The 26,314-nt window shown below is 41.7% G+C and overlaps 1 long non-coding RNA gene across 1 annotated transcript in view; it reads right to left on the bottom strand.

Moving 5' to 3' along the window:
- Positions 1 to 270: 270 nt before the first annotated feature.
- Positions 271 to 26,314, bottom strand: part of LOC142828068 (uncharacterized) — a 36,091-nt gene continuing 10,047 nt past the window's right edge. The window contains exons 2-3 of the long non-coding RNA XR_016349287.1: positions 12,937 to 13,128; positions 271 to 3,196 (exon numbers count right to left, since the gene is read on the bottom strand). This is a non-coding gene — a long non-coding RNA (uncharacterized LOC142828068). The remainder of the gene's footprint in view (positions 3,197 to 12,936; positions 13,129 to 26,314) is intronic.

Genomic DNA, 26,314 nt, shown 5'->3' with positions numbered 1-26,314 from the left:
ATCACAATAGAGCTTTCTGAAGATACAATTACTTAACTCCAAATTTGTGAAAACTAAGAAAGAGATACTGTGAATTTTACAGATTGACTGAAATAGTTGAACTAACAGAGGTAATCTAGAGGTTTTAAACCTATGATCAGACAGCGCTCCATATGTGAACCTGGTCAATCCAACATACACTTCTATATAACCAAACTTGACATATTTTAAAAAATTGTAATATATATTGACCTAAACATGTGCTTATATGTTATTAATATATGAGTGTGTGTGTGTGTGTGTGTGTGTGTGTGTGTGTGTGTGTGTGAGAGAGAGAGAGATGTGTGTAGATGGCATGTATATTTGCATGTGTGTATATATGAATAGATATTCACATATATACTAAATGATGAGATTGCTTTGAAAATACATAAAAGAGCAGTGCCTGACAATATACTGAAGCTGCAGTCTCCTGTTTAGGAAACATTTGGTTATGTTATTGACTTAGACGGTAATTTGTCAAAATTAAAAGATTTTTTTCAGTTGGCCTTCTATAAACTTCTTACATTATTAAAATAATGCTTTGCTAGCCTCTTAATATCATAGTGAAGACGCTTTTTAATTAACTCCAAGCTTTTCCCCCTTATGCTCTGCTAGCTTTGCACCTTTCAGACATTGCTACTATAAGCAGCAGTTTTCCAGGTGCTTGCCAGATCCTGTCACAAGTACTCAGTCTGATTTGCTGCCCCAATCCCCATCACTAGTTGTCTAACACTCTTCATGTAAAAGAAAAGGCTTTACACAATTTTGATTACACAAGCATTTCTCTTAAAAAGAGCAACAGATAATTCATTTTCTCTATTACATTATATTCCAGGGTTGGAATCTTTTAAAGAGCCATGAAAAGAGTCCACTCAGAAATACACAGTAAGTTAATGCCACACAATTGACCTCACAAATCAGCATACAAAATCCCTTCTCACCCACAGGTACCAGCTATTGTCCTTCAATTATGTCAACTGAAATTTGTTACAGCACACACCAGAAGTTGTAAAGGATTACTGGAAACTGTCTTCTTATGTAATTTCCCCTCCATGATATGCAGCCTTCTACTTTTGCACTTTAGTTTGTGCTACACACTTCGAGCACAGGTTATTGTGCTTCAGAGGCCACCGTAGGCAACAGTTTTCTAAAACAGACACAACTGCAAAAATCTACTAAACATAACTAACAATGCTATGTGGCATTCTTCTGTACCCACCTTTTGTTCTTTTAACTGCAGCAACTGGCTGATGTTCTTTATATTTGTCAACTTAAACACTTAAAGCCCACAGTAAATGTATTATCACCTACATAAAGGGCTTGATTTAAAGCTCACTGAGGTCACGTTAAACATTCTCTTAGATTTGAATGAGCTTTGAATTAGGCCCGTTGTGTTTTTGTTCTGGTGTTAATTACAGTAGTTCATACTACAAGAAATGCTGGTTGGACTACATTACCCAGGATCCTTAGTTGACTCTGTGTTGGACAGGAACAATAATGCATGGTAGGCCCTCTCAAGGTTGCTATATTTCCTTACAAATAAAACTAAAACCAAGCCCAAATCCTACCTATGCATGTACCAAAGCCTCCTTCACGTCTTATTTTGGGCACAGACCTTTTAAAGTTGCTTGGATAAACCAAGCGAAGAGAGTTTATTAGTCTCAAATATTGCTGGAGGAGTGTGATTTTAGGTTTTTCTTTGAGGACCAGACTACAATACCAATTTAAAAATGCACAAAAACGCAATACAATCAGTACTCTGCAAATTATCTTCATATAGCACTGCCCACACAAACATAACACAGAATGTTTCACAACAGATGACAGAGTCATTATGTGGGTACGCCGCCATAAGGACAGGCGACACTTGATATCGATTTTAATCGAACAGCAATTTTATTATCAGATGTCTGGGACTACCTGGAAGATAAAGTATACTGTGCGGGCAAATCCATGTTTATTCAAATCATTACCTGGGGCTTCCACCAGCCACCCCTTTATCTTCCATTCAGGTCCCCCAGCTCACCCATGCCTTGGACCTCACTATCCACCCCCCCACACACATAGGAAGGTTAAGGTGGGCTATATGAATGAGGGAGGAGGCAGGATATGGCTCCCTGTCATTCCAATCATTAGCATCTCCAACTCCCATCCCCCATTCTGTTCCTTTATCCAGTACTTCCTTAAGTCCTTTACACAACTATTTTTCTGGGCCTTGGATGTCTTCCCTATGGAGTACCTGCAGTGCACAAAATAAGTTGGGATATACAGCCTACCACCTTTTCTTCTTACCAGAAAAGGCCCTCCCAACACCTGCTGTGTTAAGCGACAAAACCTCACTCCACTGAACCAATCTGGTGGTGCAGGAAAAATTCCTTCTCAGCCCCCCTTAAAAAGGAGTGTCTGGCACAATGTCCACAACAGGTCCTAACCCAACCTAATATTTGCCACTTCTAGAGGATTGAGGGTAGGTGCTACCTTGCCTGTGTGGAAAAGGGGGCTTCCCACACCGCACCTTTGCGGCCTTCAGACCTCACATTACTGGGGGTTAAGTTTGCGACGCAAAGCTGACCATCATTCACTTTTGTAGCTGTTTCTGACCTCCTCCTCCTCCCATAAAGCACCTCTGCCTTCTTTCAGAAAGCCCAGATGACATTTCCAACCCCCTCTCCCTCCCTGCCTCGCTTTAGGTGTGGTGCAGTCATTACTATCAAAACCAGTATTTCTATGTTACTGGAACTGCAAAGCAAACCTGGAGAGTGTGCAGTGTGCCTATGTTTCATGGGCAGCTTTCGGCCTCTTGGTATTAATACAGAATGTGTCACACACTTAGTATTTCAGAACTGTTTCATCATTCCAGTGCACAGTCAGCCTGTGGATCTCCTTGCCAGAGGATGTTTGAAGGACTGAAGGGTTGAAAAAAAGAACTAGATAAATTCATGGAGGTTAGGTCTATCAATACTTATTAGCCAGGATGGGTAGGAATGGTGTTTGTCAGAGGCTGGAAATGGATGACAAGAGAGGGATCGCTTGATAATTACCTGTTCTGTTCACTCTGGCGCATCTGGTATTGGCCACTGTTGGAAGACACGATACTGGGCTAGATGGACCTTTGGTCTGACCCAGTCTGGCCGTTCTTATGTCCTTATGTTCTCCAGGGCTGGTCTCTGAGATGCTGAAAACACATGAACATAGAAGGTGCCAAGTTGTAAAAGGCAAGTACTCTGTAAGAAGGTGGTTTTAAACCTGTGGTCAGTAAACCTATAGGGATCTGCAGACAATGTCTAAGATTTCCAAAGGGGTCTATACCTCCAGCAGGGCCAACAGCCTCGTCAACTCCCTAAGCAAGTGGGGGGAGGGGGTTTGCTCCATGCTGCTATAAGGGGGACAGGTCCTCAGGTGGAAGGGGTGGGGCTGGGTTAGGCAGCCCTCAGCATGGCCTGTAGAGCAGTGTGCCCTCCCCAGACCACCCTCATTGCTGCCCAGAGGCATCACAGTGCGCTGGCAGTGATTTAAAGGGCTCAAGCTGCCACCGCTACCTCAGTAGCAGCAGTGATGACCAGGAGCTCTGGGCCTTTTTGTATTGCCAGGCCCTGAAGCAGTTGCCCCTGTTTTGGGGCCTGTGCTCCTCCATTTGAAATTTTTTAGAGGCCTGCAAATGCAGAAAGGTTGAAAATTGTTCCTCCAGGTCATTTGCCTCCTGCCAAACACATGAGTAACCTCTTCTCTATTTCTTTAGCCCGACTCTCCCCTTGCTCAGTGATGCTGCCTAAAAGGGCGTGTGCACTTTTTTCATTAATGCTTTGCCTTTCTTCAGTGCCTTATGTCTTACAATCTCAAATACCTTTACACAATGTCTCACTATCCCCTGCCGTCTAGATCTTAACTTCAGTTTATTAACACAGAAATGGAGAGACAGGGTGGCTAAGCGGCTTACCCAAAGTCACGTGCAAGTCGGTAACTGAGCCAGTTACAGAATGCAGACCGCCCAGCTCTCACCCCTAAACTTTAAACCACTTGACAATACTTGACCCACAGAACAGCCTTTTAGCCAAGACTATGCTTTGTTCTGGGCTGGGATTTTTCACAAGAGCCTCAGAGAGTAAGGCTCCTAAGTCCAATTGAAATCCATTGGGAGTTGGACACTTAATTCTCCTGAGCTACTTTGGAAAATTCTATCCACCACAATTAATAGCTTGAAAGCAACCCTTCTTATGGCAGTTTTCAGACTTATTCCCGGGGCTTTTATAAATACATTAATACAGTAAATCTCTGTGTTTTACTACATCCACTTGTCTCATAGGAGTAGTTGTGTTAGTCAGTAACTGAAAAAAAAAGAAAAAACAACAACAACGAATGGTCCTTGCAGCAGCTTAGAGACTAACAAAAAATGTAGATGGTATGATGAGCTTTCATGGGCACAACCCACTTCTTCAGATGAATGGAGCAAGGGGTCCAGAGGTACAAATAAATAACAGAGTGTCTGTGTTAAATCAGACTAATAGAGTGAGCTCTAGGTGCCCAATACTTAGCTTTTGATGTCATTAAGGTGTTGAATATAGTGGCCCATCCAATTCAAGTCTTGATTAAAACTTTGATTAAAAGTGTCACATTTGCAAATGAAGGCAAATTCTCTCTCCAGCTGGTTTTTGAAATTGATTTGTAAGAGTATAGTTACTTTTAGATCCTTTGAGTGCCCGGCCAAGTTAAAATGTTCCTCAACAGGTTTCTGTGTGTTGGCATTTTGAATATCTGATTTGTGTCCATTAATCCTTTGTCGCAGAGACTGTCCAATTTGGCCAACATACATAGCAGAGGGGCATTGCTGGCACTTGATGGCATAGAACATATTGGTGGCTGTGCAGTTGTCTGAGTCTCTGATTTGGTGGCTTATGTGGTTAGGCCCTGTGATGTCGTCACTTGTGTAGATGTGTGGATAGAGTAGGCACTGGAGTTGCAGGGGTGATTTCCTGGGTGAGAATGATGGAAGAGTGCTGTGTGGTTACTGGAAATAATTTGTTTGAGGTTAGGGGGTTGTCTGTACATGAGGATTGGCCTGTCCCCCAAGACTGTGAGAGTGAGGGGTCATTTTCCAGGATAGCTAAGTATCGAGCACTTACAGCCCACTCTATTAGCATCATTTAGCATGGACATTCTAATTGACAAGATTTTTTTCCCTTCTCTTCCCCTCCCCATCCTCTCTTTTTCTGCTATTTATTTGGACCATTAGATCCATTTGCTCCATTCATCTGAAGAAGCGGGTTGTACCCACAAAAGCTTGTGATACTATCTACATTTTGTGTTAGTCTCTAAGGTGCTAAAGGACCATTTGTTGTTTAAGTTTTTACATCCACTTGGTTCATTCCTATCATGTGTGTTATGGCATGTTCATGTCAGTTATGAACATACTATGTATACAGGCAGAATATTATCCAGCATGTGTTCCACTTTCCACTTACTAGCCACATCATTGCTTCCATTAACAGTTATACCAATTATGTATGCCTACTGATTGAGGACTAAATCCCCAAATGTCTGTGCCAAAGGTATGCAGCGTGCCAAACATCCAGTTCATTCATTGTATTTTGTGGGTTTTTGTGGCACATTAGGATTCTGCAGAATCTTGGCTATTTTTAAAAATATGTAAGTGTCCAGACCTCACAATTGAAAATAAAAATGGGAGAATGGGAAGCAGGTGTAAACTAATGCAATGTCATCTTCCCAAGTCTCTAGACAGCCTGACACAATGGCTCAGAGAAGTGTGAAGTCCTTCACCCAATTAATCGCACTGGGGTGTTAACTCTCAAATACCAGCATGACACTTAAAATGTCAGTAGAGTATATTTCATTGCAAAGCATTTTAGTGGACCGTATGGGAAAGAAGTGGCCATGAAGCCTGCAAAGTATGGGAATTGGAAAGTGCCACTAGGAAGGAAATACAAAGGGGAGAAAAGATGCAAAGAAAGAGGAATGGGAGAGAAACAGAGGAAGGAGGATGGGTGAGGAAAAGATATAAAGGACAGAAGCTATGGTGGCTCTTAAGATGATCAGCCCACTAAGTAACACTAAATGTGGCAATAAAGTACTTAACAAATAAGTAACAGCAACGTGGAGCGTAGGTACCACATAAAGGTCATAGTCTTCCCTTTTTTGCTGTGAAAACTTTTCATAGACGTATGTACCCTGGCCCATTGACCATAATACAAAACTGAAGAGTGTCATCTTCAAGGAACGGCATTGATACTTTGCTCTGTATTGCTAACCCCATAAGGGCAGAACACAGAGGGCTAAATTCACAAGGTGAAAGTCAGTACCAGCTTCAGGGCATATAGTCTTGCTTTCAATCCTTACTTACCAATGCTAATATCCTCCATGCCTACGGTACTGACGTAAGAGCAACAGGATATGTTTCTATTAACATCTTTTCTTTGTAGTAAAGAGAAAGCCCAAAACTTTAATTTCCTCTCATCTAAAAGATCCCCTCTCTTTGGCATGGTAAATTGTGCAAGGCATCCTGATTTCAGTCTAAGACCCCTCCTACCAATAAAGTGTCATGTAACATCCTGGGGACTCCACAATCAGCTTGTAAAATGACATTAAATGACTTTTTTTGAAGAAGAAGTAGGGGTGAAAGAGATGCTGCTGTGTTTTTACTCTGTCACAACACAAATAATTAATGGTTAAAAATACTTTTTGTTTAATAATTGCTGTTCTTCATTAGTGTGAACCAAGGGCATAGTCTATCTGAGACAATAACATCTGTACCCCATATTTCATTATCACCAAACTTCACATTTCACACAAAAGCCTAGCTAGCAAAGCCTTACGGCTTTAATTAGTTTCTGCCATAGCTGTGAAGGTCAGCCAATTATTGTGTGTGAAATTTCAATATGAAGCAGCTGAATTGAAGACAGCATTGCAACATTGTGAAACTCGGCAGTGCTGTAAATCTAGAATGATAGAACCTTTGGAAAAAAAAAGCACAAAATAACATGAATTAACCTTCAGGTGCACACAGGTTCAAGGCTTATTGGCTACTTTAACATGTATCAGGGGGAGGGGAGAGGTAATTTCTAATGACATCTTATGCTTTTTATGCTTTGTCGCAAGTCATGACCAAATAGTTAGGGTTGGGTCCACATTTTTATTATTATTATTGATTTTCAGAGATTTATAACTTTACTATAACATGTTCAAAAGCTTCAGAGGGGGAGCCGAGTTAGTCTGTAACAGGAAAAACTTTAAAAACAACAAATAGTCTAGTAGCACCTTAAAGACTAACAAAACATGTAGATGGTGTCACGAGCTTTCGTGGGCAAAACCCACTTCTGAAGAACAATTATAACAATTAATTCTAGGGTGCCCCCTAAAAAGTCTCAGATTGATAGCTCTGTTTATTTAATTTTAAAAGGAAGTCATATGTGCATCTATAAAGACAAAATCCAGTTCATAAACTATGTAAGTAACAGGGAGGGAACCATGTGGCATGAGCAGACCCCATCCACTAGATACTAATGAGCTGTGGGGGACATGCAGAGATAGCTCTCTGCAGTGCCCCATGCTGTTCCTTTACAAAGAATCAGAATCCACTTTCCTATAATACTTACTGCCAAACATAACAAAGGTGCTGGAAGGCTGGAGGTTTAGTCACATCTCACATCAGCAGACCCCAACAACTTGGAGCCATTAAGTGCCATCATACCCATCAACCATGCCCTCATCTTAATACTCAACAGTTCTGGATTGGAATCTTAAACTGCTCCTGCAGAATCACTTCACTGGAAGGGCCCTCAAGAGGTCATCAAGTCCAATCCCCTGCACTCATGGCAGGACCAAGCACCATGTAGACCACCTCTGACAGGTGTTTGTCTAACCTGCTCTTCAAAATCTGCTGTGATGGAGATTACACAACTTCCCTAGACAATTTGTTCCAGTGCTTAACCACCCTGACAGTTTGGAAATTTTTCCTAATGTCCGACCTAAACCTTCCTTGCTGCAATTTAAGCCCATTGCTTCTTGTCCTAATGTCAGAGGTTATGAAGAATAATTTTTCTCCCTCCTCCTTGTAACAAGCCATGTCACCATCATAAAGATTAAAGTGGTTCCTTGCCTCCACTTCCCCCTCTAGTGCATCTGTGCAAGAGGGGGGAGGGAGGGAAAGGGTGTTGCTTTGGGAACACAAACTAACAGCATTTAATAATTAAGGATGATTTTAATATCCCTTTCCTCATCATTGGTTTTAGAAAATACAAAGACATTTTGTTAATGAATAACTAAAATAATTCCAGGGTAAAATTTTCACAAGTGACTATTAATGTCAAGTGACCAGTTTGAGACACCTTGAGCAATGGAGGCTCAGAAGTTGTTGAAAACCAGATCTATGTTTTGACTGAAGTGCTAATTTTTTGTTTATAAATAAGATTTTCATCAAGATGATTAAGATACACAAACAATACAGGGGGAGACTGTTCTAGATTTAATGACAAATAGGGAAAATTAGAAAAGCAAAGACACAAAATGAGATCAAACTGGCTAGAGACATAAATGGTAGAAAGAAAATATTCTACAAATACATTAGAAGCAAGAGGAAGACTAAGGACAGGACAGATCCATTACTCGACAAAAAGGAAAACAACAAGAGAAAATGTGAAAGTGGGAGAAGTGCCTAGTGACTTCTTTGTTTCAATTTTCACCAAAAAGGCCAGTGAAAACAGTGTAGGTTCAGAAGTTAGAATGGGGAAAGAACAAGGTAAAAATTACTTAGAAAAGTTAAATGTCTTCAAGTCACCAGGGCCTGATGAAATGCATCCTAGAATACTCAAGGACCTGACTGAGTAATTAGCTATCATTTTTGAAGAGTCATGGAATACAGGAGAGATTCCACAAAACTGGAAAAGGGCAAATATAGTGCCCAACTATAAACAGGGAAACAAGGACAATCCAGGGTATTACAGACAAGTCACCTAAACTTGTGTACCAGAAAAGATAATGGAACAAACAATTAAGGAATCCATCTGCAAACATCTAGACGATAACAAAGAGATACATAACAGTCAGCATGGATTTGTCAAGAACCAACTTCATAGCTTTCTTGAACAAAGTAACAAGTCTTGTGAATAAGAAGGAAGTGGTAGATATGGTATAGCTAGGCTTTAGTAAGTAATGTATAATCTCACATGACATTTTCAGATTGGAGAAAGTTAACTAGTGGTGTTCCCCAGGAGTACCTACTGGAACCAATCCTATTCAACATATTCATAAATGATCAGGGGCAAACAGTGAGGTGGCAAATTTTGCAGATGATACAAAACAGCTTAAGACAGTTAAGTCCGCAGCAGTCTGAAAAGCTTCAAAAGGTTCTCCCTAAAGTAGGTGACTGGGCAACAAGATGGCAGATGAAAATCAATGTTGATAAATGCAAAGAAATGCATATTGGAAAACATAATCCCAACTATTTGTATAAAATGATGGGGTATTAAAGTAGCTGTTATCACTCAAGAGAGATCTTGGGATTATGGACAGTTCTCTGAAAAAAACCAACTTGATATGCAGCAGCAATCAAAAAAAAGCGAACAGAATGTTGGGAATCATTAAAAAAAGGGATAGCTAATAAGACAAAAAATATCTTAATGTCTCAATATAAATTCATGGTACTTCCACATGCTTAATACTGTGTGCAGCTGTGGTTGCCTCATCTCAAAAAATATATTAGAATTGGAAAAAGTTCAGACAAGGACAACAAAAAATAATTAGGGGTATGGCATGGCTACCATATGAGACGAGATTAATAAGACTGGGACTTTTCAGATTGGAAAAAAGAGACGACTAAGATGTGATAGAGGGCTATAAAATCAATATGGAGAAACTAAATAAAGAAGAATTATTCTCCTTCCCAGAATACAAGAACTAGGGGGTCACCAAATTAAATTAATAGGCAGTAGGTTAAAAAAAAGGAAGTACTTCTTCACACTATGCACAGTCAACCTGTGGAACTCTTTACCAGAAGATGCTGTGAAGGCCAGGACTTTAACAGGGTTTTTAAAAGAACTGAATAAATTCATGGTTGCCTCTTAGGCACCTGGCATTGGCCATTGTTGGAAGACAGAATGCTGGGTTAGATGGACCTTTGGTTTTATCCAATATGTCCGTTCTTAAATTTTTATGACCTCTTTAACAAATTAGGGAAATGCAATCTAGATGTAGATACTATAAGGTTTCCAGAAGTAATTATCAATGGTTCACAATCATGCTGGATGTGGTTCTACAGGGATCAGTTCTGGGTCTGGTACTGTTCATAAATGATTTAGGTAATAAAGTTTGCAGATGATATTTAGCTGTGAGAGGTTGCAAGTGCCTTGGAGGACAAGATTGTAATTCAAAATGATCCAGAGAAACTGGAAAAATGGTCTGAGGTAAATAGGATGAAATTCAATAAAGACAAATGCAAAGTACTTCACTTAGTAAAAAGCAATCAGCTACACCTGTACAAAATGGGAAGTGACTCTAAGGCGGCGTACTACAGAAAGGGATCTGGGAGTCATAATGTACAACAAGCTAAATATGAGTGTGACGCTATTGCAAAAAAAACAAACAAACATAATTCTGGGATGTGTTAACAGAAGTGTTGTAAGCAAGACACTAGAAGTAATTCTTCCGACTATGTAAATAATGTAATGTACCTCAAGCTGAGTTTTGACACTATCCCCACAGGAAGTCAATGGGAGAAATGCTTCTGTCGACTTCCCTTCCTCCTCACAGTACCATGATCAACAGGGGCACCATCAGCATTTAGTCTTTACTAAACCCGCTAAATTGAATGTTAGAAGATCGACTGCTGCAGTGTCTTGAAAGATAAGGTAGAATATTTTAAGGTTGAACTTTAGCACCCAATTTTGTGAAGTCAAAGTTGCATATCTCCACTGTATGCAAGAGTTTGATTTAGTTTGAAGTACTGCATCCCCAGAAGGGTGTCTACTGTTGATTTTGAAAAAGATGCACTGTGGGTAGCAATCCCACAGTGTCTGCACCACTTTGCATTTTGGTTTATGCTGGGACCAAAACTGTGCAGTGAGGGTTTCTGGGTACATGTTGCCAGTGGCCCATAATGCACTCATTTCCCCTCTTCCCTCTCCCCTCCCCCCCCACAAATTTAAGACCAATGGCAAATAGTATTTTCATGCACTTTTTTCCCTTAGATATCTGTGCAGTAAGGAGCAGTTCAACTACAGGCTGAGCAAGTGCAGAATGATGGTAGAATGTGCTTTAGAGCATTTAAAGGGAAGGTTCCACACTCTCCTGACTAGGTCAGATGTCAGCAAATTCAACATTCTCATAGTGGGGTGGCAGCATGCTGTGTGCTCCATAATATTTGTGGGAGTAAGACGGAAAGTTATCTGTCAGGATGGGGAGCCAAGGCACAGCGCCTAGCCAGGGATTTTGAGCAGCAAGACACCAGGACAATAAAGAGAGCACAGAAAGGGGCAGTGCAAGTCAGAGAGGATTTGTTAGACAGCTTTATGACCAAACTGCCGGTAACCCCTCTCCCATCAACACAAGTAGGGACAGAAAAGTAGTCCAGAGAGGGAGCTTCAGGGAGGGTGATGACAATTTTGAAGAGGACAGCCTTTTGATTTGTGATGCATCCCTGAGGGTTCAGTGTGAGGCTGCTCTTGACTAGCACCCCACCCCCTTTCTAGGTCCACTGAGAGAGGAGGTTATGGAACTTGGTCAGGAGGGAACATTGGACCGCAAGGACTAGAAGCAGTGCCAGTGCATGTTGGCATCCTGGAAAGGCGCCATGTGGTCCATCACATCAGCCACGGACTCTTTCCTGGTTCTTCACTTCCAATTCCCTGCATGCTCTCCTGTCCTCATGCTCTGTATGCCTCGCCTCTAGCAGCATATTCCTCCCCACGCTTAAGTGCTCCCTGTCCAAGTGGATGGATTGTATTTGCTCCTTGAACATGTCATCCATAGTGCATTTTTGCCTGCTGATTTGTGCCAAACAGACAGCTAGTGGGGCTGGGGCAGTAAGCAGAAGCCTCACTGCTCTTCCTGCTGTAATGAGAAGTGAAGGGTAGACTTTTCAGGAAATACATTGTAGAGTGCAAAACCTAATCTGTTAGAATAAAAGTAAGTTCTGTCTACAGATAATAGGGATGTGCCATGTATAAAGCCACATTTACACTTTTACGTGACCACAATGCAGCAGGCACACTAGGGTTCTTAAAGGATCGGCGGGACTTGGCTTGGTGGCAGGCACTGTAAGGATAAGGACTGGGCTCAATCTGTGGGAGTCAGAGGGCCCAGCCAGGGTGCCAGGGCAAGGATTCATGCTGTGACCATATGTTTGGCATCCCCATTTGCCCAGAGAGTGCAACTTTACCTTTCTGCAGGGGTGGGCAAGTGGATAAGTACAAGGAGGGAGAGGGTGCTGGGCTGGCAGCAGGATAGGGCAGTGATCAAGCCATACCTCATTGGGATTGAGCAAATGGAGGTTTATGGCAGAGACACCAGCTTATAGAGTCCCCTGCTTCATCCACGTTGCCATGCGAGATACCAATCTTCTCCAAATCACACAGAGTGATAGAGAGTGGACGCCAACTCCATAAGACCAGAAACCTGGACCTTCTCCTGCAATGCTTTGTGCTTAAGTGATGCCCAACCCCTTCCCGATGGACTGTCCTGGAGAGGTAGCCTACGATGGAGGACAGAATAAGATAGGCCTCCCTCCGAAACCTTGTGAGAAGGATTAAAGAGTTCCTCTAGGACAGATTTATGGAGCTGTGCAGGGAAGATTCCAGGATCCATCTACAGACACGATAACAAGCTGTTCCAGGGACCCCGCACTGTGTAGACTAAGTGGCTACCACAGATCACACCCACTTTTAGTAAGATAAAAAAATATGAACTCACCAGAAATGCCATCACTGGGATCAGTGCCCAGGGTTATGAAAAGTTCTTGACTCTCAGTGATATCAGTTGCCCCATTTGCCTTCAGATCATTCTCCTCCTCCTTCTCTTTCTCATCCATGCTGTCCTCCAACGAGCTGGTGGCTCAATAAGTATGAAAATGAGGTGTAGATGTAGTCCCAGTGTAGACCAGGCCTAAGAAGGAACATGATAACATCATTCAAATACCTAAAAGGTTGCTACAAGGAAGAAGGAGAAGAAAACATATTTTCCTTAACCTCTGAGGATATGAGGGGTTAAATTGCAGCAAAGATGGTTTAGGTTGGAAATTAAGAAAAACTTCCTTTCAGAGTAGTTAAGCACTGGAATAAATTGCCTAGGGAGATTGTGTAATCTCCATCATTGGAGATTTTCAAGGACAGGTTAGACAGAGACCTGTCAGGGATGATCTAGATGGTGGTTGGTCCTGCCATGACTGCAGGGGACTAGACCTGATGACATCTCGAATTTCCTTCCCCGTTCTATGATTCTATATTTTGGCATCTAAGTATACAGCCTGACTTTCCAAATGCTGCACAACTACAGCTCCCTTTGTCTTCAGCTAGAGAATAGCTGTTGAATACTTCCAAAAATCAAGTGAGGAGGATCGTGATACCCATACAATAAAGAAAACTAATATACAGATCAGAGCAGATTTATGCTTAAAATCTTCACAAGAGTATTTTTTTCTCAGCATCTGGAGTCCAATGAATTACTTTAACTAAATGGAATTCAAGATTGTGAAATAGCTGCTGTTTTATTATATACAGTACTTTATGCAACACCTTTGAATGCATACATATGGGAGATATTTTTTCTTATTATTATTTTTACTTTTCCTCTTTTGTTTCTAGGTTACATACAAAACTTTAGTATTATGCGGATTAACAAAACCAGACAAAAAAAGGTATGGTCCTACTGCTAATTCCCTGCCCTGACCCAGGCTGTGTCTAGATTACACAGTAATTCAGGAAAAAGATACGCAATTTGCATGGCTTTTTTCCACTTCTTTTTTCAGGAGAGGCTTTTCTGACATTTGGTGTGTCTACACTGGGCCAAATGTGAGGGGAAAAAAACCTCTCTCAGAACATCCCTTCTTCCTCGTAAAGTGAGATTTACAGGGATGCCGAAAAAGCTCGTCTGCTCTTCCGAAAAAAATTTCAGAAGAGCAGATGCGTTCTTTGAATGCGGCAGAGTTTTTCCGGGATACTTCTGTAGTCTAGGCATACCCACAGAGGTGAACTAAGTTCAAATCCCAGCTCTGTAACAAACTCACTCTGTGACCCAAGGAAAGTCATTTAATTTCTCTGTTACTCAGTTTTCCTATCTATTAGATGGGAATAATAACTTGTTATCTCATTTATTTAGATTATAAGATGTACAGGAAATGGTCTGTTTTTTAGGGCAGATCTGTACTACCGTTGAAGGTTGGCTTAAAGTGCACAATTCCAGCTATATAAATAATGTAGATGGAGTCAACATACCTTCGCTTGAGCTTTGGTGCTGGCCTCACAGTGGGAGGTCGATGGGAGAAATGCTCAAATTGGGAGGGACGGTTGAAAATTTCAAAGTGGAAAGCAGCTTGGATGAAAGTGATCATGAAATCATAGATTCTAAGGAATGGTAGAAGGGAGAACAGCAAAACGATGACAATGGATTTCAGGAAGGCAGATTTTAATAAACTCAGGGAGCTGGTAGGTAAGGTCCCATGGGAAGCAAGACTAAGAGGAAAAACAACTGAAGACAGTTGGCAGTTTTTCAAAGGAACATTATTAAGGGCCCATAAGCAAACTATTCCACCGTGTAGGAAAGACAGAAAGTATGGCAAGAGACCATCTTGATTTAACCAAGAGATCTTACGTTATCTAAAAATAAAAAAGGAGTCATATAAAAAGTGGAAACTAGGTCAAATTATAAAGGATTAATGTAAGCAAATAACGCAAGTATGCAGGAGCAAGACTAGAATGGAAAAAGCACAAAACAAGCTCAATCTAGGTAGATATATAAATGGTAAACAGAAAACATTCTAAAAATATACTACAAGCAAGAGGAAGACCAAGGACAGGGTAGGCCCACTGTTCAGTGAAAAGGGAGAAACAATAACAGAAACCTTGGAAATGGCAGAGGTGAAGACCAACTTCTTTGTTTTGGTTTTCACCAAGAAGATTGATGGTGACAGGATGGCTAACATAGTGAAAGCTAGTGGGAAGAAGGTAGGTTTAGAAGTTAAAATAAAAAAGAACAAGTTAAAACTTACTTAGAAAAGTTAGATGTCTTCAAGTCACCAGGGCCTGATGAAATGCATCCTAGAATACTCAAGGAGCGGATAGAGGAGATATCTGAGACTTTAGCTATCATCTTTGAAAAGTCATGGAAGTTGTAAGAGAGTTTCCAGAAGACTGGAAAAGGGCAAATATAGTGCCCATCTATAAAAAGGAAAATAAGAACAACTACAGACCAGCCAATTTAACTTCTGTGCCAGGGAAGATAATGGTGCAAGTAATTAAGGAATTCACTGAAAACACCTAGAAGACAATAAGGTGATAGGTAACAGCCAGCATGGATTTGTAAAGAACAAATCATGTCAAACCAATCTGATAGCTTTCTTTGACAGGAATAACAAGCCCAGTGGATATGGGAGAAGCAGTGGAAATGGTATTCCTAGATTTTAGTAAAGCATTTGATATGGTCTCGCATGACCTTCTTGTCAATAAACTAGGGAAATACAACCTAGATGGGACTAGTACAAGGTGGGTGCATAACTGGCTGGATAACTGTTCTCAGAGAGTAGTTATTGATGGTTCAAAGTCATGTTGCAGGGGCATAACAAGTAGAATTCCACAAGGGTCTGTTTTGGAACTGGTTGTGTTCAATATCCTCATCAATGATTTAGATGATGGCATAGAGAGTACGCTTATTAAGTTTGCAGATGAAACCAAAGCTAAGAGGCGTTACAAGTGCTTTGGAGGATAGGGTCATCATTCAAAATGATCTGATCAAACTGGAGAAATGCAAAGTACGCCACTTAGGAAGGAACAATCAGTTTCACACATACAGAATGCAAAGTGACTGTCTGGAAAGGAGTACTGCAGAAAGGGATCTAGTGGTCTGAACAGAGTGACATTGTTGCAAAAAAGCAAACATTATTCTAGAATGCATTAACAGGAGTGTAGTGAGCAAGACATGAGAAGTCATTCTTCCACTCTACTCTGTGCTGATTAGGCCTCAATTGGAGTCTTGTGTCCAGTTCTGGGCACCACATTTCAAGAAAAATGTGGAGAAATTGGAGAAGGTCCAGAGAAGAGCAACAGAAAATGACCAAATGTCTAGAATATATCACATGTGAGGAAAGACTGAAAGAATTGGGCTTGTTTCGTTTAGAAAAGAGAAGATTGAGAGGGGACATGATAGCAGTTTTAAAGTATCCAAAACGGAGTTACAAGGAGGAGGGAGAAAAATTCTCCTTGGCCTCTGATAAGACAAGAAGCAATGGGGTTAAATGGCAGCAAGGGAGGTTTAGTTAGTTAGGAAGTTTTACTAATGTTCCTATCAAGGGATATTTCTACACTGCCACCCTAGTTCGAACTAGGGTGGCTAATGTAGGCATTCGAAGTTGCAAATGAAGCCTGGGATTTAAATATCCCAGGCTTCATTTGCATCTTGCCAGGTGCTGCCATTTTAAAATCCCCATTAGTACGGACTCCGTGCCCGCGGCTACACGTGGCACGGAGTAGGCAGTTCGAATTAGGCTCTCTAATTCGAACTACCGTTACTCCTCGTGGAATGAGGTGTACCGGTAGTTTGAATTAGAGAGCCTAATTCGAACTACCTACTCCGTGCCGCGTGTAGCCGCGGGCACGGAGTCCGCACTAACGGGGATTTAAAAATGGCGGCTCCTGGCAAGATGCAAATGAAGCCTGGGATATTTAAATCCCGGGCTTCATTTGCAACTTCGAATGCCTATATTAGCCACCCTAGTTCGAACTAGGGTGGCAGTGTAGACATACCCTGAGTGGTTGAACACTGGAATAAATTGTCTAGTGAGGTTGTGGAATCTTCATCACTGGAGATAATTAAGAGCAGGTTAGACAGACATCTATCGGGGATGGTGGTCCTACTATGAGGGCAGAGGACTGGACTTAATGATCTCTCAAGGTCCCTTCCAGTTCTAGTGTTCTATGATTCTATGACTTCTCTTATTCCTCACAACAGCAATGAATAACGGCATCCATGGGGTGCCCTCAGTGTTTGATTTAGCTGGTCCATACTAGACCCACTAAATTGAATGCCTGAAGTCCAACCACTGTAGCATTGATCTTCCTGCAAGTATAGACACACCCTTAACTGTATGTATGTACCACGTCTAGTACAATAGGACCCTGATCTCAGTGGTAGGCAAGACACAGCTTGCAGGCTGGATCTGATCCACCAAGCTGTTTGATATGGCACACAGCCCTCCCTATGCTCTCTTACCTCTAGGCTAATCGAGACTTGGGCTAGGGGAGTGAGTGAAGTTATTCGCTGTTCAAAGTGGCTCGTGGCTCCCTCCCCCTACCACAGGTGCATGGTACCTAGAGAGAGTCACCAGTCATTTTGAATAGTGTTTGACTTTGTGTACTCCTCTGTCCCTGGGTCCCAATTGGCCTGGGGGGTGAGGGAGTATGCAAAGTCTTCTCACCCTGCCGTGGTGCACGATACCTAGAGGGAACCGCTCCTCCTGCCTGAGGCTACACTCCTTTCACCACGGGCCCCATCTTTTCAGGGGGCGGATCCTGCTTGCAACCACTGCCAAGATTCATGAAGTGACTCCCCTGCCAAAATTATTTCCCACCCCTGCTCTAGGCACTTCTGTGGTAATGACACCTGAAGGAAACCTATCATAGTGGAAACAAAGAAGATACTTGTAACTACTGGGAAAACCAAGATTGGCAGCACGTAAATTCATGCAAAATCTTCATTGAGAGCCAAAATTACAAGGACTAAAGAGAAGCTGATATCATTAACAACTGTAGCAATGACAATAAATAAAATCTGTACTGCTACCATGGCAATACCCAAAGGGTTATAAGAGGGTGATGAGCATAACAAGAATTGGTCATTCTAAATTTTGATTCATCTTTGCCAGAAACACAAAGTTCTCTAGCAGCCTTAGCAAGGGTCACCAAATAGAACTAAAAACAAAACGCAGTGCAACGTGCCCAAATATCAACTACGTAACCGAGCAAGGAAAAACAAATCCCTTCAAATAGCATAGCCATATACACAAGTTGAAGTAAACAGGAAACAAACCAGTGACACACAATTACTAGTGAAACAGACTGAAATCTGCCTTAAATAACTTACCCCAGGGAACATCAAAATCCTAGTCTAGCTGAGATGGTCTTTAACTAAAGGTCAAACAAAACTGCATGGGAAACCTTAGGGATACCATAAAGTGGTTCCTTAAGACAGGGAACTGGATATCTAATGGAAGTAGCCTGTAGCACAGGTTTCATTGTGTTTATTAAATACACACTAAAATAGCCACAATAACAGAGGCTAAACTAAATCAAACATAATGTAAGTGTGATGCAAATCATCATTAGGCAGTGTAAACAAACACTCAGCACACACAAACCCAAACAAAGTCTTGCAAATCCCAGCAATTAAATCCCTCTCCAGAGAAATGCCATTGGCCACACTCTCTCGACGAGCATAAGCTCCCAGCAAAGGAGTCCTACTCAATTAAAGACACTTGGGATGGGCTCTCCATCAGCCAGCCACCAGCCACAGAAGCTGCACACACTGAAAGAGTCTCTTACTCATTTGGCTCTGTTCCAGAGGCAGCAGTTCCCAGCAATGAGGTCCCCTCTCACTTAAAAACACTCACAACAAGATCTCTTATAGCTGGGCTTGCCAGCAGCAGCTGCTCCCAACCAAAGGGTGTGTCTCAGGAGAAAAAGCTCTCTCTCAAAACCAGTCATGCTGCAAGACTAGGGCACCTCCCGTAGCCCCTGCCATCTCTTAACAAAAACAGTCTCCTTTCAGAAAGGAACACCAGAAAAGTCCTCTCACAGCCAACCTCTTTCCAAAGGGAGCAGCTCAGACATTAAACTACTGAATAATTCCAGACTGGAAGATAAAATATTTAAAACCAAAAAAGCAAAAATATCCTCAGAGCTCACGGTTTTCCAGCCAATCTTTCAAAGCTCGCAAGCTCACTACCATTTGCCAAGTAGGATCAAGCTGAAAAGTGTGATGATAAGAAACATGGAAAATGGCACCACCAAACCCACTGGGAATGTGGAATTTAGCACGTGTAGGAGCCAATAAAGCTGCTGAAATGTCATGAGCAGTAATAGTGAGAGCAAGTTATTTGTGGGCCGTGCTCTAATGTGCATTCTGACCGCAGGTGATTGTATCACATAGGGAGGAAGCACAGGAATTGTAATACCAGATGAGAGCAGTGGTTCCCCCTAGCCCAATAAACTGTTTCTGATGGTGGCCAATGCCAAAAGTTTCAGAGAAAACACAAGAAACCCGGTAATGAACAATTATGGTATAACCCTCTCACTCAGAAAATTTCCTTGCACCTCTCAGTTAGAGGTTGGTTTATGCCCTGGAGCATAAATGGGTATATGCATTCAACAATGTTTTCACCTTATCTAATGTGATTCTGTTTGGCCTCCCTTACTAGGAAGGCTAGTTTCCATGATTTAATAAAAAAAAAAAAAAAAAAGGCAAAATTCTCCAAAAAAAAAAAAACATAAAAATCTGTGATTTGCCACAATTAAAATGAAATGCTGAACTTTAGTTTCCTTACTGATGTTATTTTACAGGTATCACTTGAACACTTTGTGTTATCAATATATTTACATGTTGAAGCAAATTTGAAGCCTACCAGTGCCATCAATTGCTGAGAGTCCAAATAATCTATGTTAACTGATGCTCCTTTATCCACTCTTTTACTGACTGGATGAAAAAATGTCAATAGAATAGTGAGGCATGGTTTTCTTTTGCAGAAGCCATGCTAGTTATTCTATCATGGTCAGCTAGGTTTTTACAACTGTATTTTTAATTATGATTTTATCTAATGTATCAGTTATGAAAATAAGATTTACTGGTCATAATCCCCCAGATCACCATTAGGGCCTCTTTATAAATACAGGTACAACATTTGCATTCTTCTTCTAATATACTATACAATTTCAGTGCACGATAGCATGTTTTTGCTAGCCATTCTGCTACTTCACACAGTTGAGATGCAATTTGCCATCACTTGACATCTGAGTTAACGCAGAAATGAACAGGGGAAATACAGGGGCAGATGACCGTTTTGCGGGGCCCCGGGCAGCATAACTCCAGGGGGCCCCCCCTTTGCCACGGCGCATGCGCCGTGACACCATGCGCATGTGCGGTGGCGCCACAGCGCATGCGCGGGGCTTTTTTAAGCGCGGGGCCCGGGGCGGCCGCCCCGTTCGCCCTGCCCTATATCCACCCCTGGGGAAATATATGTATTTTAGGCTCTTAGATAATTCAGGCAGATAACACTGCTTTGGTTTAATTTAGTTCACATTTTGCAAGCTTGCTTCTGAGCCATAAAGGGCGTAGATGAATGATGAGATTCTATAGAACAAGATGACAGCCACAAAAACTACTGCATCGTTTATGTGGCTGGGAATTATTTAGGTTTTAAGAAATCCAAATAAGCCTTTTGGGGTTTTTATGTTTCTCCACTGGCTTTTATTTTAAAAATATGTCTAAAAATATGTCTTGAGAAGTGAGGCAACCTCCTCCCTTTGAATCAATATTTGTTTTTTTCCATTGTTGCGTATTAATACAAGACAGAAATCTCTTCTATCCCACACAACATAAACCTTGGTCCTATTATGAGCAAAATTTCAAAATATATTGTCACAATAAAACTGAAAAAAACCCAGAAGGTTGTGATCACCTTCCACAACCTGACCACTGTCACACATGCACAATGTTTCTTTACTAGTTTTAATTTTCGGTGTGCTTTCTTTTCCAATTTCTGTAAACAAATGGGTGAAGCCCAGCAAGCTTGTGATGTAAATCAGTGAAAGGGAGGCTTGCAAAATTTGAACACAGAGTAAGGTGAAAAGCAAGTCTGAGGAAAAGTCTTAAATGTAAAGCTTCCCTCAGATGACATTACAATGTTATTTTCAACGAATGTAGCTTTTTAGCAACTCCATTTTCTTTGATTTGGGAGCAGTGCATGTCTTAATACACTAGGTGTATCTTACATTTCTGTATTATTGTTCTACTGCAGTCAGAAAGTCTTTAACACTGGGAACTGTCATGTTAGGAAAGTTTTGTGGCTAGTCACCCGTGTGTATCTTTGTCCTATCTGGAAAACATCACATTTTAAGATAGATGCATTTGGTAGAGTTGAAAGACACTTCTCCTAATCTGTTCCCATTCCCAGTCCACCCCTGTGGCCTTTCCACTCTGACACACTTTTAATGATAGGCAAGAGCCTCTAACCCCAGTGCAAATACACCAGGCACACCTCTGCATTTAGCAGAACATACACTGCTACACAGTGCATGAATCAACCTCTGTGTGGCACTCTTATAGAAGTCCACAAGGAAAGCGATGTCTGAGAAGAGAATAGTCCTAATAGAATGACCTTTACTGAGACTTGACACCTGCTACCTTCTAAGCTTCTTACATACACAGCTTAATCCACCTGGAGGCTTTTTCGCTTGATGGAAGGTGATAAAAAAGCTGTTAGACTGTAAGCTCTGTCTTAAATTCAAAGCATGCAGGCTGTTTGATAGTCTGAGGTTTTGGGCATACAAAAGGAAAATAGTTTTCTTAGTTCAGGTGCCATTCTCGAGATGCTTATGAAGATGAACCCTGGTCAAAGAACCCTTTTATTGGTATGAAAATAAAGGAAAGCAACCAGACAGGAAAAGGGGTCCCATTTCCCCAGTACTACAGATGAGATAATGTGATACTGATCATAAAGCATTCCTCAACAGACAAGAAGATCAAAGAAGCCCAACTCTAGAAATTTACAATCCACAGAGGATCAAGCAGCTTGCATTCTGGATATTTCAAAGGTGAGTGCTCTAAAACATGCATCAATCTGCAGTGATGAATGCCCAGTCGCCTCTGATTATAAATAATCCACTTTCTTTCTTTGGACAAATCAGACAAAGACCTAAATCAAAAGGTTAGATGACAATGATTTTTAGCCTTACACAAAAGGGAATAACTGAAAAAGAAAGCCTGCACTGTGTATACTCATGAAATCTATTATAGGGCTATAAGAACTCATCTCCCAACAAGAACTTTGAATACTTTTTCCCTCAAAGCCAGTATGAGACCTAGGAAGACACAGCTAACATTATTTAAGCAAAGGAAATATCAGGAAAGGGAATATTTTAAGGAAAGTAGCCTACATAGCAAGAAAATCTTCTCTGTGGTTGAGATCAGGGAGGATTCCCATTAATAAAGTAGTAGGAAAAGCTTCATCGATTGAAACACTTAAAAACGACCATGGATAAAACAAGTGTGAATAGAGTCCTCAAGGAATTATCTTGCATACCTTTAACAGAGAGGCAGAAATGCTCCTCTATGCTTACCATTATCTTCCTAAAAATGTAACAGATAGGGCACATCTTTCCTACAATACTTCCGAACGGTGGCTTTCCTGCAACCTGAAATCAAAATACAGGAGTCGAGCTTATTTTAGGATGTTGACACTATGAGAGGATGCTTCCTTCTCAAACGATCTACTTTTAATTGAAAGATTAAAAAAAAAAAGTCTGCACTCCCATGATCATTTTTTGTCTGTAGTTGTGGTAAGACTATTACCCAAAGGGCTACTGTTGTTGAAGTCTAGTGAGGATGGAGTCTAGGAAACATTCAGTTTGTCCATGCTGAGCCCAGACAAACTAGCGCAGCGCTCTAAGTGGGGGGAGGGCGTGGAAGGAAGAGAAGCAAATTACATATTTTAAAAGTTTTATTTAAAGTTTTTCCACTAAGACGGTTACCTGGGTGCTTAGAGTTGACCATATGAGTATGCGAGCAAAGAGTTGCCCAGTCAGAGCTCCTGTCCCAAGCCTTGCATTCCACTTGTTGGACTGATCCGGTCTCCATTGAAAGTCACCAGCAAAATCGCTACTGACTAGCTGCAGCAGATTCCCTCCCTTTTTCTGCTGGTGATCACAACAGCATAAACCACACACTGTGTTCACGAGGCAAGTGGAACACTGATGTCTCTTTCCCAAAGTTTGCTGGGAATACTCAGAATTGGTGTTACTGGGATTAGTCACACGGCTGCTTTTCCAATAGTTTGTTTGATGCCGTGCATTTCCTAAAATTTATAAAACAGCACGGTCGCAAAATCCAATCCAATCGCTTTGAGCAGCCTTTCTTTGTACAACATTGGTGTATTTTATATTGGACCAATGAAGTAGTGGATCATAATTAACATATTATTTGACCTCTGTGACAGTCTGTAACTCAAAGCAGCATCCTGGAGCCCCCCATATTATTCATCATTCTCTTATGATTATCATAATGTTTTGTACAATGCATGCCCTATGAGCAGGGCCTTCCCTGGAGGCCTGGGACAACCCTCCAACATCCTGCCATGATTCAGGCTCTGTCCCCACCCTGCCTCTTCCCTGAAGCCTCTGCTCACCCCTCCCCACCTCATTCTGCCCCAAGCCTTTCCTATGCCTTTCTGCAACTCCCTGCCCCCTCCTTTCCCAAGTGACACAGGGATGGGAGCTGGCAAGGTGGAGCAGGGCAAGGCAGGTAGCAGTGCTGCTGGCCCTCACACCACCTAGGCCCCCATCCCTCTGAAGCAGGACAGGATGGAAAGGAGGGGGGCCAGTGGTGCTGCTGCCAGCCCCCATGTTGCCACGGACCCAGACCACTTTTTCAGATGTGAAGTTTCTGAAGTCCTGCTGTGTGGGTTACGGAAATATATTACGAGGCTGGGAACTCCTACAGCTGGCCTTTCAACAGCAGCAAAGGAGCAACTATCACTGGCCACACTGAAGTTGATGGCCCATCAAGCAGAACCTGCTGTCCCGGAGACCCCTCAGAGGAGCACGTAGGCCAGGGGGGCTGACCAACCCCCACATCACACAGCGAGGATCTTTGTAAGAGCTGGAAGCAACTATAAAGGAGAGACAGTGACATCATCACTTGGCTTCTCTCCTCCCCTGTCTCAACACCAGGAAGATCACCTGGAAGATAAAGACTTTGAACTGGGGTGAGTGATCCCAGGTGCGGGAAAGAATCCAGCCTGTGTGTTGAGAACTATAAATCCTGTAACCTCTATTAAGTTGAGAGACTGCTTGATTCAAATCTTGCTTAGTCTGTAGGATTTAGATTGGGAGTTTATTCTCATTTCTTCTATAACCACCTCTGCTCTCTCTGCCTGCTACTTACAATCACTTAAAGTTTATCTTTCTGTAGTTCATAAATCTGTTTTGATATGTTACCTAAACCAGTGTAGATGTGGTTGAACTGCTTGGGGAAATCTCAGCTCAGATTCCAAAGGCTGGGGCCTGTCCATTTTTATTGGAAAAGTAGCCAACTAATTAATGAGCTTGCACTGACCAAGGGAGTCTTGAGAAGCATAAGACAATATATTTGGGGGGTGCAAGGTTGAGACCTGGGGCAATTGGTTGGCACCGCTCTCTGTATCATTCATGAGTGACTGAGAACATTCATGCTGTTTCACTAAGTATGTATCTCCACGTACAACTAGCTGAGTGACTTGGAGGGGCTTGCTGCTTGTCACTGGCATAGCACTGGGAGACTCAGCTCAGGCTGGAGAGTTAAAGGGGTACAGTGATCCTATAGTTCCAGAGTGAACCCCAGGCACCCCATCAGCACTTACTACATGAATAGGAAATTTGTAATGCGATCCTGACCTGCTGGCAAAGAGAACAGCATTGTTACATGTAGAAGATTTACTTACTTGCTTTCTACATCTGTACAAAACATGAGCACAGGCAGAAAAATACAGTTTGGGAAACCGGTGACTGCAACACAAAGACTGAGGTGAGAGGAGACAAAAGGAAGGTATCCACAAGTAGCGTGGGTGCAGACTGACAAATCTAATCCCTAGCTGGTATATCTGAAGAAGTGGGTTGTACCCAGCAAAGCTCATGATACCATTTACATTTTTTGTTCATCTCTAAGGTGCTGCAGAACTATTCCTTGGGGTTTTTTTTTTTTAAAGATTTTTCAGTTACAGACTGACATGGCTACCCCTCAATCATTTTGAAGAGGTGCGTTACCAACTCCAGTGATCGCTTGGAAACAAAGGATACTGTTTGGCTGTGGTGACACTAGACTATTACTTATTGTGACATCCACAGAGGCATAAAGATCCTTTCTCCATTACAATCTTTATGTAACATTTGCAATGTGGTCCTGTCTAGTCTTCATTGTGCTACGTGCTGTACAAACATACAACAACAACAGTGCTTGCTCTAAAGAACTTAATCTCTACTGTAGCCTTTTTCCAAGGTCACAAGTTCGTCACGACTTCAGGCTTGTTCGATTTTTTTCCCAGATTCCCCACTTCACTTCAGCTGCTGTGGTGATGCAAAACAGCCTTAAACCCAGCTTAATGAACCTGTTAAAATCCCAAAGGTTTAATGCCAACTTTGTCTGTCTAGCACATCACAAAACAGTTGGCATGTATCAGTGAGTCTAACCTAGTATCGCTAACTGTTGGGTGGAAACAGCCTAGATTGTACCCCTACATTTTTTATTACTTTTGGTATAAAAACACAGGGAAAAAGACTTCTGGCGAAAACAGGCTTATACAAAGGTAAAAATATACAATACAAGATCATGTAAGGCAAGTATCGCCAAAAAACAGAGTAGTCAATATTTGTGAAAACGAAGAAAGGTTACAATTACATAAAAGCATGAGCTACTGAACAGTAGCAATTGTAGAGGGTGACACATAATAACTGAGCTGCTGTGGGAGTCAGTTTGCAGACCTTTCTGATCTTAAATCTTATATATAAATTACATTGATTAAGTCAACCTTTCACAAACCCTTCCTTTTGTGCTCATCATGGGTTGGATTGTGCCACCCTTCCTCATACATTGAATAGTATATTACTCTGCAATTTACACTGCAAGTGGCTCCATTTATGTCAACTAACCTAGCTCTGCAGTAAGGGCCCACTTGAGTAAGGGTGGCACATCTCTCAATACTATAAATATTAGAAACAACGAGTAGCCCTGTGGCACCTTAGAGTAACCAAAATACATCTGGTTAGTCTCCAAGGTGCCACAGGACTACTTGTCATTTTTAAAAGTTACCGACTAACATTGCTACCCCTCTGAGACT

Source organism: Pelodiscus sinensis, chromosome 3 (genome assembly GCF_052426305.1).
Source record: "Pelodiscus sinensis isolate ZL-2025 chromosome 3, ASM5242630v1, whole genome shotgun sequence".
Lineage (NCBI taxonomy): Eukaryota > Metazoa > Chordata > Testudines > Trionychidae > Pelodiscus > Pelodiscus sinensis.
Note: the sequence above shows the minus strand (reverse complement) of the source record. Positions and strands in the feature narration are given on the sequence as shown.